The following is a 12250-nucleotide window of genomic DNA, read 5'->3' on the forward strand; positions in this document are numbered from 1 at the left end:
GCACGACTTAGAGTCTGCCATTACACCCAGTAAACCTGCATTTCATCACCCTCACTAGAAACACGTACTAGTTGGGACTTCTCAAAAGAAAACACCAAGGACTAGTGCCTCAACAGCAAATACTTATCAAAGGCACTCACAGGAAACAAGTGCACCACTTGCAAAGACATCATAGCGAAGAGAATAGGAAACTAGCACTCTAGCAACAAGGCAATCCAGCATGCCAAAACAACCAGAAACCTCTCAAGAACAGGCTCAAACACAAACCCACCCAACTGAAGTTAACATGGAGGACCCCCCAATTTTGTAGACTCCTCTGAATGAGGAAAAGAGATTAAAGAGAGAGAGGGAAGTAGCTACCCCTGCCAGTAGACATTCAGATAAGCCTGGTGCTAAGAGGAACAGGCTAAATCCCCATTCAGAAGAGGAATTTTTTGAAGAAACTATAGGGAGCTAGAGGAAAGAAGGTGCAGACAGTCAACATACCTTCCCAGTAGGTGGGAAACCTTCTAGGTCACAAAGACAGGAGCTGGAAAGACAGCAAAGTGCTAAAGTTTCATCCTTCAGGCCTTCAGCTAACAAGTCCCTAGATATTAAAGAAAATTTCAAAGAAATAAAGGCCAGAAATGAACCATTAAGGGTCCAAGTCTATAATCAATACATGAAGATGGCCCCCACCAATAAAACTAGGTTGATGTCAGCCTATGACATCAAGGAAGGAAAAATGCAGATGAGATTTTTTAAGCCCAAAGTACAATAGCCTCAGTCAATTGCAAACTACCTCAAAACTGATTTTAAGGTCTTGACCAAGGACATTCACCCCATAGATTAGATTGAATTACATAAGCAGATAGGCGAGATGGTGTATTCCACCTTGAAAACTAAAGCCATGATGGCCCATAGATTAGAAAATTCTTTGAACAACACCACTGCTCAACTATAGCTAGAAAGAACCTCCTCATAGTCTAAAGACAATAGAATCAAATCACTGGAGGAGCTGATTATTGGATTGGGTCATAACCCATAAGATGTAAAAGCTGCAAAGGCCTTGATAAAGAAAAAATATGAAGATATAGCTGCCTTGAGAAAGCAGTTAAAGTTGCCTCCATTAAGGCATCCACAAATTGCTGAAGTTATTCAAAAGAAGTATGAAGAAGAGCTTATGGACATAGTCCTTAAGCTAAATGAACAGTTGAAGGAGACTGAGCAGGAATTAGAAAAATCACTAAAGAGCAGGCAGAGTGAGTCGACCTCTTAGCCTCAAAATCTGATACCAGTAGTCTCCATAGTAGTTCCATCGACACTTGCAATAGCTTTTGCACCACATGTCCCTTTGGTCACAGCAGAAACAATTATAGGTACAAGGATAGGTACAACACAGGAAGAAACTTTAGCTCAAAGTACAGAAGAATTAATCAAGTCAATGGAGGAAATGAAACTCCAAGTTTCTGAGCTCCAAAAAGTTAAATAGAAATTTGTCACTTTAGAGCAGAAGTATGATGTTTCAAAGATTAATTTCACTGAAGAATTCAGGAAGAATAAAGGCTTAGCCCAACAAGCTAAAACATTGGAGAAGGACCACACATTTGAAAAGCCTTTAATGGATATAAGAAAGATTCTATGTGCCAACATCACTCAGTCAATAAATGATGTTTGGTCATCAATATAGATTATTTTTGAACAGATTGAACTGGTGAGAGTTGCTCTCCAAGAAATTCAAGAAACCAAGGAAGAGCTAGGAGGAAAGCCTAAGGAAGCTATCAGGCTAATAAACTTTTTGAACAATAGGACCAGGTACCGGCTAGAAGATTTGAATATAGAGGATAGAACTGGAACTATCCTATAGATTAAGAAGGTCTTAACCAAAAGGTCTTTAATGCAGAACCTAGAAAGAAAATGCCAAAACATGGAGGATGATATAGATGAATTTATGGAAAATTTTGACATTTTAAAAAGCAAAGGACTTCCCAGTCATTTATTTATTAATCATAAATTGATGAGGCAGGAAGATTATGTCGACAAATTGGGTCAGTATGCAAATAACCAGGCAAGTTCATCAGCTAGTGCATATGCACCCAAGGCACTACCTACAGGCAGAGTTCTCTATGATAGTCTAGAGAGCCTTTTTTATGTTGAGCACGAACTAAAACATTTGTTTCCAATGTAGCCCATTTTTGTTAAATACACTGAGGCTGATGAAATATTCAGGAAGCTACAAAGGTGTTATCGGGAAATCTAGTGTCTATGCAGAGCTGCTAGTCCCACTAAGGCTGGTAGCTACCTTAGAAACAAGCAAAATAAAACCACTTTCATTTTCCTTTATGAGAAATAGATAAGAGGGGAATAAAGGAGACCAACCTCTATCTTTCGCTTGGTTCCTTGCTTGATTCCTCTCCCTTCTCATAGATCTTTGCCACTCGCTTCCTCGTCTACCCAGCTTCAAAGAGAACCTATAGAATCAAAGCAGCATAACACTATCCAAGAACATAGATCTATTATCATAAACAATATAGGACCAGATATATATTGACCACAAAAATGCATATATCATCAATCATGCAAGAATGTGGAGGAAAACTTGAATAGCTTTATTAATAATCAAGAATAGCAAAGAGGATTACAACCATTTGTTCTGACCTAGCATCATCCTCTCAGCAAGAAAGCCCTTGTTCACCTCATGAAAAGCTTAGATCAGCCAACACTATGATGTTGCACCAAGAAACCAGCAGCACTTCCTTACAAGATACAAAATTCCAGCCTCCGGATCTCTGAGATGAGGGATCCATATATAGATGTTTTCAATGAGCGTGAGTCAGCTTTTGTGATTTGATTAGTGTCCTCTCTCTGATAGTTCTTGACTCCACTTGGAGATTGATGATCTCTTACTCATCCCTGGGCGAATGCAGAGAGGCAAGTGTCACAGGAGAAGTTTCTAGAAGATTCCATGATCCTCCACCTTGCAGATTGACCCTGCCATTTGTCCACTCTTGCCCATTGCACCCCATAGAAGGGCTTTCCAGTATGCATCGCACCTCCCGTGTGTATTTAGGTGGGATGCAGCGCACTTTGACCATGGAGCAGGTGAGATGGTCCAGTTTTGACCAGTTCTGAGTAGTTTTTCATGGAGAACTTCTGGGAGAAGATGTAATCAGTTGACCTTGTTCTTTTAGAGGTTGGAACAACACTTTTAGGGACTTAAGAGCCCTTGGTTTATGTACATTTATGATTGGGGCCGTAGTTCCCAAAAATGTCTATAACATTTGCCCCCTAAAGCATGAGGTCGTTAATCTGTTGATGTCGGGTGAAATGCTTTATCATGAGGATCTGAAGTTTCTTCAAGTTGGAAGGTGACCTGTAATAAGATACAATACAATACATTATCTTCATAATATTTTCATGATATAGCTGAGGCAGGCATTCCCATGCTCAGCTTTATAAATTCATTTTCATGTACATAAGACAGACAATCGTCTGAGTGTAGACTAATGATCCTGGTAGAGCCATCACCACTTGGATTGGATGATTATTTGTGCAGTAATGATGTACATTTGATGTCTTTATTTTCCTGAATATATATCGCAGCCCGAATGGATGAAACTAGATCCAGGGTCTTCAATCTCGTTCGATCTTCACTCAAAGTACAAGTCGATCCATGTGAGAGATGTTCTAGAGTCGAACATGGAAAAACATCGCCTGATTACCAGCCAATGATGTAAGTTGTTAACAGGCATGAGAGGAATCACCAATAATGATGATGAACCTCAAGGTACTACAGTACAATTCACGTGGTGTGAATAAGGGACTTGGAATCGAACAACACGCAAAGTATTTTGGTCAAAGGCCATTGATGTAAACCTGTCGCTGGAAGTGAGAAACTTGCCATTGAGGCATGCAAGTTTCAAAGTACTGAAAGGGTTGTTCCTAGATCGACTTCTTGGATAATGAGCTGATGTCGACAAGAAGCGATCCGTCATAGGAGGGCCTTAGTGAATCCCACATCAATGACACGGAATGGAGCAAATGATTTTAATGGAGGTGAAAACGATCCAGTGATATAAGGTTCAGGGTGGTGGTCATGAAAGAATGGAGCATGAATGTATTGCAGTGGATGAGACATAGGTAAATTCTTTGAGCGACTTCTCTTGAACATATCAGCGACACTGACATGATGGATTGGTAGCGTTAACCCCAAATATGGATGGTGTGATGGACCCATGGTGATATGACCAGTGAACAGAACAACCCAACCCGACTCAGATGTGGACTGAAAGTGTCATGTTCAAGAGCGACTTGCTACCAATAAAGTTTCTTCAGGTTTTCCTCCCAATTTTTCCTTAGTCATTGCTGACCAGTACCTCTTTATCTTTGTCAAGCTTGAGGAGGATAACATATGCTTGTTCTATAATTTTCTCTTCGGGCAAACCCATCGCTATGTTTTAACGAGCCTAGCGATAGTGAAACTCGTTCTTGTCTATATGGAGAGGTTTGTTGCTATTCGGTTTTAACGAGTTTAACGACAAAGATAACTCGGTCCTTTTCAATTTTAGAGAGTCTGAAAAAGGGACGTAAAGAAAACTCCAATAATCCTTTTTCATCATCTAATCCCTTAATTCCGAAAAAGTATAAAACAATACAAAAGGGATGAATTTTCGGTAATTTTAACGAGCTGAACAAAACAAGCGCTCGATATTTTTGTGTAATAATCCTCAGGTCCAAAAACGTTAAAATCTAAAGGAGGGATAGCACTTCCGGTCACTTTAACGAGCTGGAGAGGCCAATTGCTCGACAATCTTCTCATATTTTACGAGTCAGTTGAAAAGAGCTTAAAGGAGACTTGTTTTTTGAGGAACAAGTGATAAATTCAGGTAGTAGCTGATTCCAGGTAAGGTTTGGAATTTTCCAATCATGGCAGTGTCACAAGGATGACTAACAGGATCACTCTTCGTAGCTGTTCCTCAAAAAGGGTAAACAATCAAATGGAGGTGAATGATCGGCCAATACAGAGTGGAGGTGATGATGAGAACACGACAAAGGCTTCAAAGGCTGATGATAATACATTCACAATGGTTATTTACAGGAAAATGGTTCATTTTTTAATGAGCTTAAACTCTAGGGGAACATTTGATCATTGCTTATGTTTATTTTTTAACGAGCTTGAATTCCGCATTAAAACTGCTCGACATAATGGTCATTGATTATCTTGATTTTACCATTGACAACTTTGTTCTTTCAAAGGTTGTACTGCCTGCTTAATTACTTCATCAAACTAGTTAGAAATGAACAATATATGTTTGAAAAATGAGTTAAAACACTAATATTTTACTTGAATTACGTGAAAATTAATTTAAAAGTGCTTTTTACCTCTCATTTTACCATTTCATTTAAACTTTGGTTTGTTGGAGCTCTGGAGGTGCTTTCCCCCTTGATTTTCACTAGCTGATTCTGGGAGATTCTGTGGACGATTCTTGGCGTTGTCTGGACCAGGTAGGAGCTAAACTTGAGCTCTTTAGTTTCATCCTTTCCTTTTTGAATTCTGAGCATGTTTTGTAGTTTTTCTGAGCCTCTAGGGTTTGAAAAACTCGCCCTGGCTCCATCGCACCTCTTCTATATCGAAAGGTGTGATGCATGCTAGCTTGGCCATTAGCCAGTCAGCATGCATCCCACCTAGAACACTGCTGGGGTTGCGATGGGCGCAAAGAGGGAAATTTATACACAGATTTTCATGGAAATTTTTGCCTGTTTTTCACCAAATCAGGATCTTGACTCTTCTCTTGCTTGTTTCAGAGATTCCTTGGAGAAAAATGCCTGTTACATGGCGAGAACGTGAGCATGAGGAAGAGAACATGCTTGCTTTACATGATCCGGTTATAGTAAATGCACTACGGAACTGTGGCCTGTTCAAGTTTTTCCGCATCTCTTGTATGAGGAAACAAATCAACCTGTTGCAATATTTTGTCGATGCATGGGATCCTACCACCCAGGTGTTCCAGATTAGAGGCAAGTCCATCCACTTGACTGTCGTGGACATCTATTTCTTGACCGGCTTATCGAGGTAGGTTGCCCCTATCTCATTATCAGGTTCGGCCTGTGGGGGTAAATCTGTGAGAGATTACATTTGCAGGTATTGTAGAGAGGGATCTCAACCGAGTAAGGATGGCAAGATCAATATCCGAGATGTCACTGATAGGTCCCTGAGGACCATTTTGTTCACTTTTTCTATACTGGCAGGTAGTGCAACACTTCACGTGGCCAACAGGTCTTATATGCAGTACCCCTTGGAATGCCTTGAACCAAAGGTGTTCAACTAGTGTGATGCAGTACTCTCTGTGATGAAAGAACAACTGACCAAGGTGAAAAATGGAAGATTGAATAACTTTGGATATGGTTCTATCTTGACATCTTTCGCCTTGGAAAAGATCTCGTTAATGCAGCCGCAGTATGTTTCACTTCGTTTACCTTCACCGACTGAGCCATGGATGCAGAGATGGGTCGACCTTATGGCTGGACATGCTGGTCAGTACCAAGTTTCCTTTTCTGATACCTTTTTCGAGTGGTTCAACCGTCAGGAGATGGTTTTTTCCGAGTATCCATACGCCGGTACGGACTTCCGGGGTGATCTGGATTTGGTATTGCCGGCTGGCGAGCAGTGGGGTGTCATCGGTAAATTCTCTGACAATATCTCTGTTTATTGTTTCTCTTTATAATTTTCTTGTGCTTTCTTCTATCATGACTAATCAAAACTCATGTGCTCATGTAGATGTTGGACCAGTCCGGCCAGTAGTACGCCTGAGAGTGCCAGCTGCCACCCCAGCAGGAGAGGCTGTGGGAAAGGCTATCCTTCGCGACCTTGATGTGGACGAGACTCTTTTAGCATTGCAGGATCAGGTTGAAGGCCTCACTCTTGGTATTCCGAATGTGAGGATTGATGAGCTGCCCCTGACGTTGCAGTGACATACTATCGGTGTGCCGAGTCGGTGGACTAGGCTTTTACGTATGATTGCATAGGCGGTGACTTGTTATCACCAGCATCATTATACTAGAGTTCCCCCTAGCGTTTTGAGTTTTGGGTCATTTGACCAATTTTGTCTTGGTTACAAAACATTATGTGTAAACCATAAAGAGTTATATATATATTTCTGATTTTCGGGGCTTTATTTTGGTTAAGTTACATGATCCTGATGCAAATACTGATGAAATGCTTCTTTTTATAAATGTTGCAAATGTCTATCTAACACATAATTTGCCAATGAGTTTGTTAATGTGCTTAAGTTTCTGGAAATATGCTGATATTGAATAAAATCAAATTGCCTTTCCAAAATCTTGACCCTTAGGAACATGCGATAGATAGCTGGATTTCGGATGGAGTAGATACCAGTGAGTTGTAGTATGACGAGCTGTGAGTCTAGCCTAATGACAAGTTGGCTTATGCCATGTGTGATGGCATCAGAGAGGAGTTCTCTCAACGCGCTATATTCAGCGATGTTATTTGTTGACCGACCAATACATACCCCTCTGAAACTTACTAACTCGCCGCTTGGATCAAAAATGGCCCAGGCCGCAGACGATAGGTTAAGCGAACTACGACTCGCTCCATTAGCATATCCAACAAAAGATTCCAATAGGTTTGACATCTACGACAAATTTAAAAAGTTGATTACTTGACCAAAACAATTACTCTTAGCGAAAACAAAAATGTAACAAAAGCATATGGGTTACCACACTGAATCATGCGTAGTAATGCTTAAGGTACAACCCGTTACGAGGTTGCGCAAGTGGAATCCCGTCATAATTCATTAACTCGTAGGCTCCTTTTGCTAACACATGCTTAACAATATAGGGGCCCATCCACAAAGACTTGAACTTACTTGCTCCCAATTTATCGGATTCCTGGTAAGAAAGTAAGACCAAGTCACCTTCTGAGAAGACATGGGGTTTGACATTTTTGTCAAATTACGCCTTGACTCATTTCGTATGGGCTTCGTTAGCCAAAGCGGCATCACGACGGGCTTCATCCAATTGGATTAGTTCCAAGAAATGAGACTCCTCTTTTGAAGTTCCAGGGAGAAGGTCGACTGCGAGTTTGAGAGACGAGATTTCACACTGAACTGGTAAGAGTGCTTCTAGGCCATACACCAATTGAAAGGGTGTAAACCTGGTTGCATTCCTTACCAATGTTCGGTATGCCCACAAGGCTGAGTACAGTATTAGGTACCAACTCCTTTTGTGGACTCCAATCATCCTTTGCAGCATCCGCTTCAGGACTTTGTTGATTGCTTCAACTTGTCCATTGGCCTGCGGGTAATACGGAGTAGAGCTGTTGTGAGACAACCCTAATTTGGCAGCCAATTCAATCATCATGTGATTGTGAAAATGTGATCCATGATCTGTGACTATAGCCTGTGGAACTTCGAATCTGGCGACTACATGATTGAAAAAGAAAAGGGCAGTTGTTTCACCAATGTTATCTAATGTAGGCATCACCTCGGCCCATTTGGTAAAATAGTCTACTGCGACTATGATATACCCATACCCCACGGTCGAGGTGGGGTTACCTGTCATGAAATCAATGCCCCATTTGGCGAATGGCCCAACACCAACTATCGGTTGCAGGGGTGCAGGTGGTTTTCTGGTTTTGCTATTGAAAATTTGACATGCATGGCAACTTCTGACTGTGGTTTTGCAATCTTTGAATATTGTTCACTAGAAGTATCCTGCTCATAAAAAAATTTGCACCATAGCATAACCAGATTGATGCCCTCCACATGCACTTGAATGGCAATCATTCAGGACTTTTTCGGCCTCGTCATGGGTGAGGCACCTCCTCAGAATTGTATCGACACCACGACGGTAAAGTGTATCACCGCCGATCATGTAGTCTTTTGATTGGTATCGAATATGTTTTTGTTTTGAGCGGGAGGTATTAGAACTGTATTTTTGGGTTTGGAGATAGATGATTATATCTCCATACCACAGATTGCTTCAAGATATCAGAAACAAAGATTCATCCACGATGGTTTCTTCAGATGTTTCATCATTGGACGACGAAGGGAGATCTCATAGTAATTCCACGAAAACCAGGGATTTCTTTGATTTGGATTTTATGAATTCCAGATCAAACTCTTGAAGAATTTCTATCCATTTTGAATATTTGCCCCCCAGCAACTGTCGCAACAATATATAAGTCATGGGATTGCAATCTGACAAAATGGTAGTTTTTTTAAAGAGGACATAGTGTCGAAATATTTGTATCGCTTGAACAGCTACGAGAGCCAGCTTTTCAACATAGGAATACTTTCTTTCTGTATCATTTAAGTTCCTACTCAAATAATATATAGGATGTTCAATTCCGTTGTCTTCTTGAACTAAAACCATTGCGATGGTTGTATTCGCTGCAACCAAATACAGGTTAAAGTCTTTTTGATAATCAGGAGCGTACATTAATGATTCTTTCATTAGGGATTCTTTTAAAGCATGAAAGGAAGCTTGTGCGACTTGATCCCAGACGAAGGGTACTCCTTTTTTCAATAGACGTGTATAACCTTTAGCCAGTTCGGCATAATTTGGAGTGAACCTCCTCAGAAAGTTTGCTTTCCCTTGGAGTTTCTGAATCTAAAGCAAATTTGAAGGTGGAGGCAAATTTATTATTGCCTGAACCTTACATGGGTCGAGACGAATCCATTCTTTGAGAATACAAAGCCAAGAAAACGACCAGAACTGACACAAAACACACATTTATGTGGATTGAGTCGTATCTTGTAGTGTCGGCAACGTAGAAATATCGCTCTCAAATGCTGTAGATGATTGGTCCACCTTCGCGAATGAGCCGGAAGGTCGTCAAGATATGGTTGAATGATGTTTTTGATGTCATGGAAGGCATAATTCATTGCCCTCTGAAATGTTGCCCCTGTGTTCTTTAAACCAAAGGGTAATTTACGATATGCAAATGTGCCCCACAAACAAATAAATGCAGTCTTTGACTTGTCCTGTGGGCGGATATTTATTTGATTATACCCGAAGAATCCATCCATAAATGAAAAGATTTCACATCCGGTGCATTCATCGATTATCTGGTCAATAAAGGGTGTAGGGTAGTTGTCTTTTGGACAAGCCTGATTTACATCCCTATAATCGACACACACTCTAATCATTCCTTGCTTTTTCATCACAGGAACAATGTTTGATACCCAATCGGTTAGAGGAACTCGGTAAATAAAACCAACATGGAGAAGTTTTTCAACTTCTGCCTTGATGGCAACGGCTTTTTTGGGGTGCACCTGCCGTAGTCGTTGTTGTACTGGTTTGACATCTGGATACATATTTATTTCGTGTTCAACTATATTCGAGTCAATGCCTGGCATTTCATCATATGACCAAGCAAAGCCATCTCTGAATTCACGAAAAAGAGCGTTATATATCTCCAGTTCTGAAGGAGAACAACATTTGTCAACATAAATATTCTCTACAACATCTATTTTGGTCGCGATATTTGTGGCGACAGTCTCTTCAATATTGGAAAAGTTTCGCTCGGAATCCACCGTGTTTACAGTATTTGATAGGAAATCAAAAACTGAAGGATGATGAAGGTCATCAGGAATATCTTCTTGACAATCTGGAAGATGGGAAAGATGGTGGTAATATTCCCGTGGTGCCCCTTCAATTATCATTGACTGAACAATTCCTTCGTCGGTGTAATGGACTTGCAACCAAGGATCTGAAGGGGTTCCATATTCCTTAGACCTATCTATCCAAACACTTGATGAGCGTTGATTCAGGTCTGCCTCCCATGCCGAAAACATTGATTGCTACAATATTTCTATTGGGCTTGGAGGCAACACCTGCAGATGATCCATGTTAATATCATTTTTTGAGATATTTTGAATCGAAGATATCATATTGCAGGTTCCTACCGTCACCACTTCCGCCAGATTGATTGGAGGCAGGAGGGCAAAAGTCCCCATTAATATAGGGTCTTTTAGTAGGCCTGCTCCGATATTTTGAAGCGAATGGGGGCTTCCATGGATCATTGGAATGCTTCCCGTAACATGGGAACTATTGGGGAGAAATGTTTGTTGGTTGACGATTGTAATTCCTCCTCGGAAAGGAAATGCAATATTCCTAAACTATGTCGACATGACCGTAGCCATAGCATATATCCAGGGCCTTCCCAGTAGGATATTGTAATCGAGGTTTCCGTCGATTACATCAACATCTATTTCTACTGTTTTTCCCCCCAGTTCAACTTGCAAGTTACTTAGAATCCCATATGGGGTATATGTTCATCCATCAAATGCTTTTAATGTCGTCAAAGATCGCGACAAGGTTGGAGATCCTAAAGTTTTCCAGCAACTCATCGACATAATACATGTAGATGCCCCCTCATCAATAATTTTTCTACGAACAGTTTTGTTGAGGGCTTTCACTTGAATGAGGAAAGCTAGTTGAGCTGGTAACTGAGGATCATATCCTTTGTGATTAAAGGACACAAGATTAGAATCCTTTGGGTCAATCCCACCTATTGGTGATAATAAAGCTTGCTTTGGGGAGGGGCAATTTTGCAGTGCTTCAAGTTTCGACATAGCGGATGGCGATTGGGCCAGATCTTCCACTATATTATAATGTTGTGCTGCTCTGGCACGAGGATTAAATGTCGATTTTTGTACTACTCCCTTTGAAGTTTTTATTGTTAGCTCTGGAAAGATGGGCAGCACAACTTTTGTCGAAGTTGTTGTCAAACTACTAGGTTGATCTTTATCCTTGTTGTTCGACAGCTGTGGATTCCCGTAATCTTTATTCCTTGTCGATATCAAAGCATCATTTTGTTGTTTCGAAACCGACAACATTAGCACTTGGGATGGGGAAGCATTTTCACTAGCAACTAGATTTGTTCCTAGATTTGGAAATGGATCAGTCAATACCACTGAGGTTTTTGAATTCTTGAAGAATTTTCTAAGCTCAACTTTATATGGACAATCTCTTGTCCAATGATCCTCATCACATATAAGACATGGACAACTTGGTTTCTTATCTCTAGAAGGGTTTGCAGAAGATTTTTCAGGTGATGATTCCTCCTGTTTCTTCTTCTTCCCTTTGTTTTTCTTCTTTCCTCCTGGTTGCTTGGTTTCTTTGCCTTTATTAGTCGAGACATCATTTACATCCGAGGCGAGAATTTCTTCTTTTGCATTTTGACTAGAAATATTACAAGCCTTTTTAGATGTAGCCTTTGTCGATTTCGTGTCTGTCGTACCAATCA

Source organism: Pinus tabuliformis, chromosome 6 (genome assembly GCF_031772625.1).
Source record: "Pinus tabuliformis cultivar Carrire ecotype Pingquan chromosome 6, CPIR1, whole genome shotgun sequence".
NCBI classification, from domain to species: Eukaryota; Viridiplantae; Streptophyta; class Pinopsida; order Pinales; family Pinaceae; genus Pinus; species Pinus tabuliformis.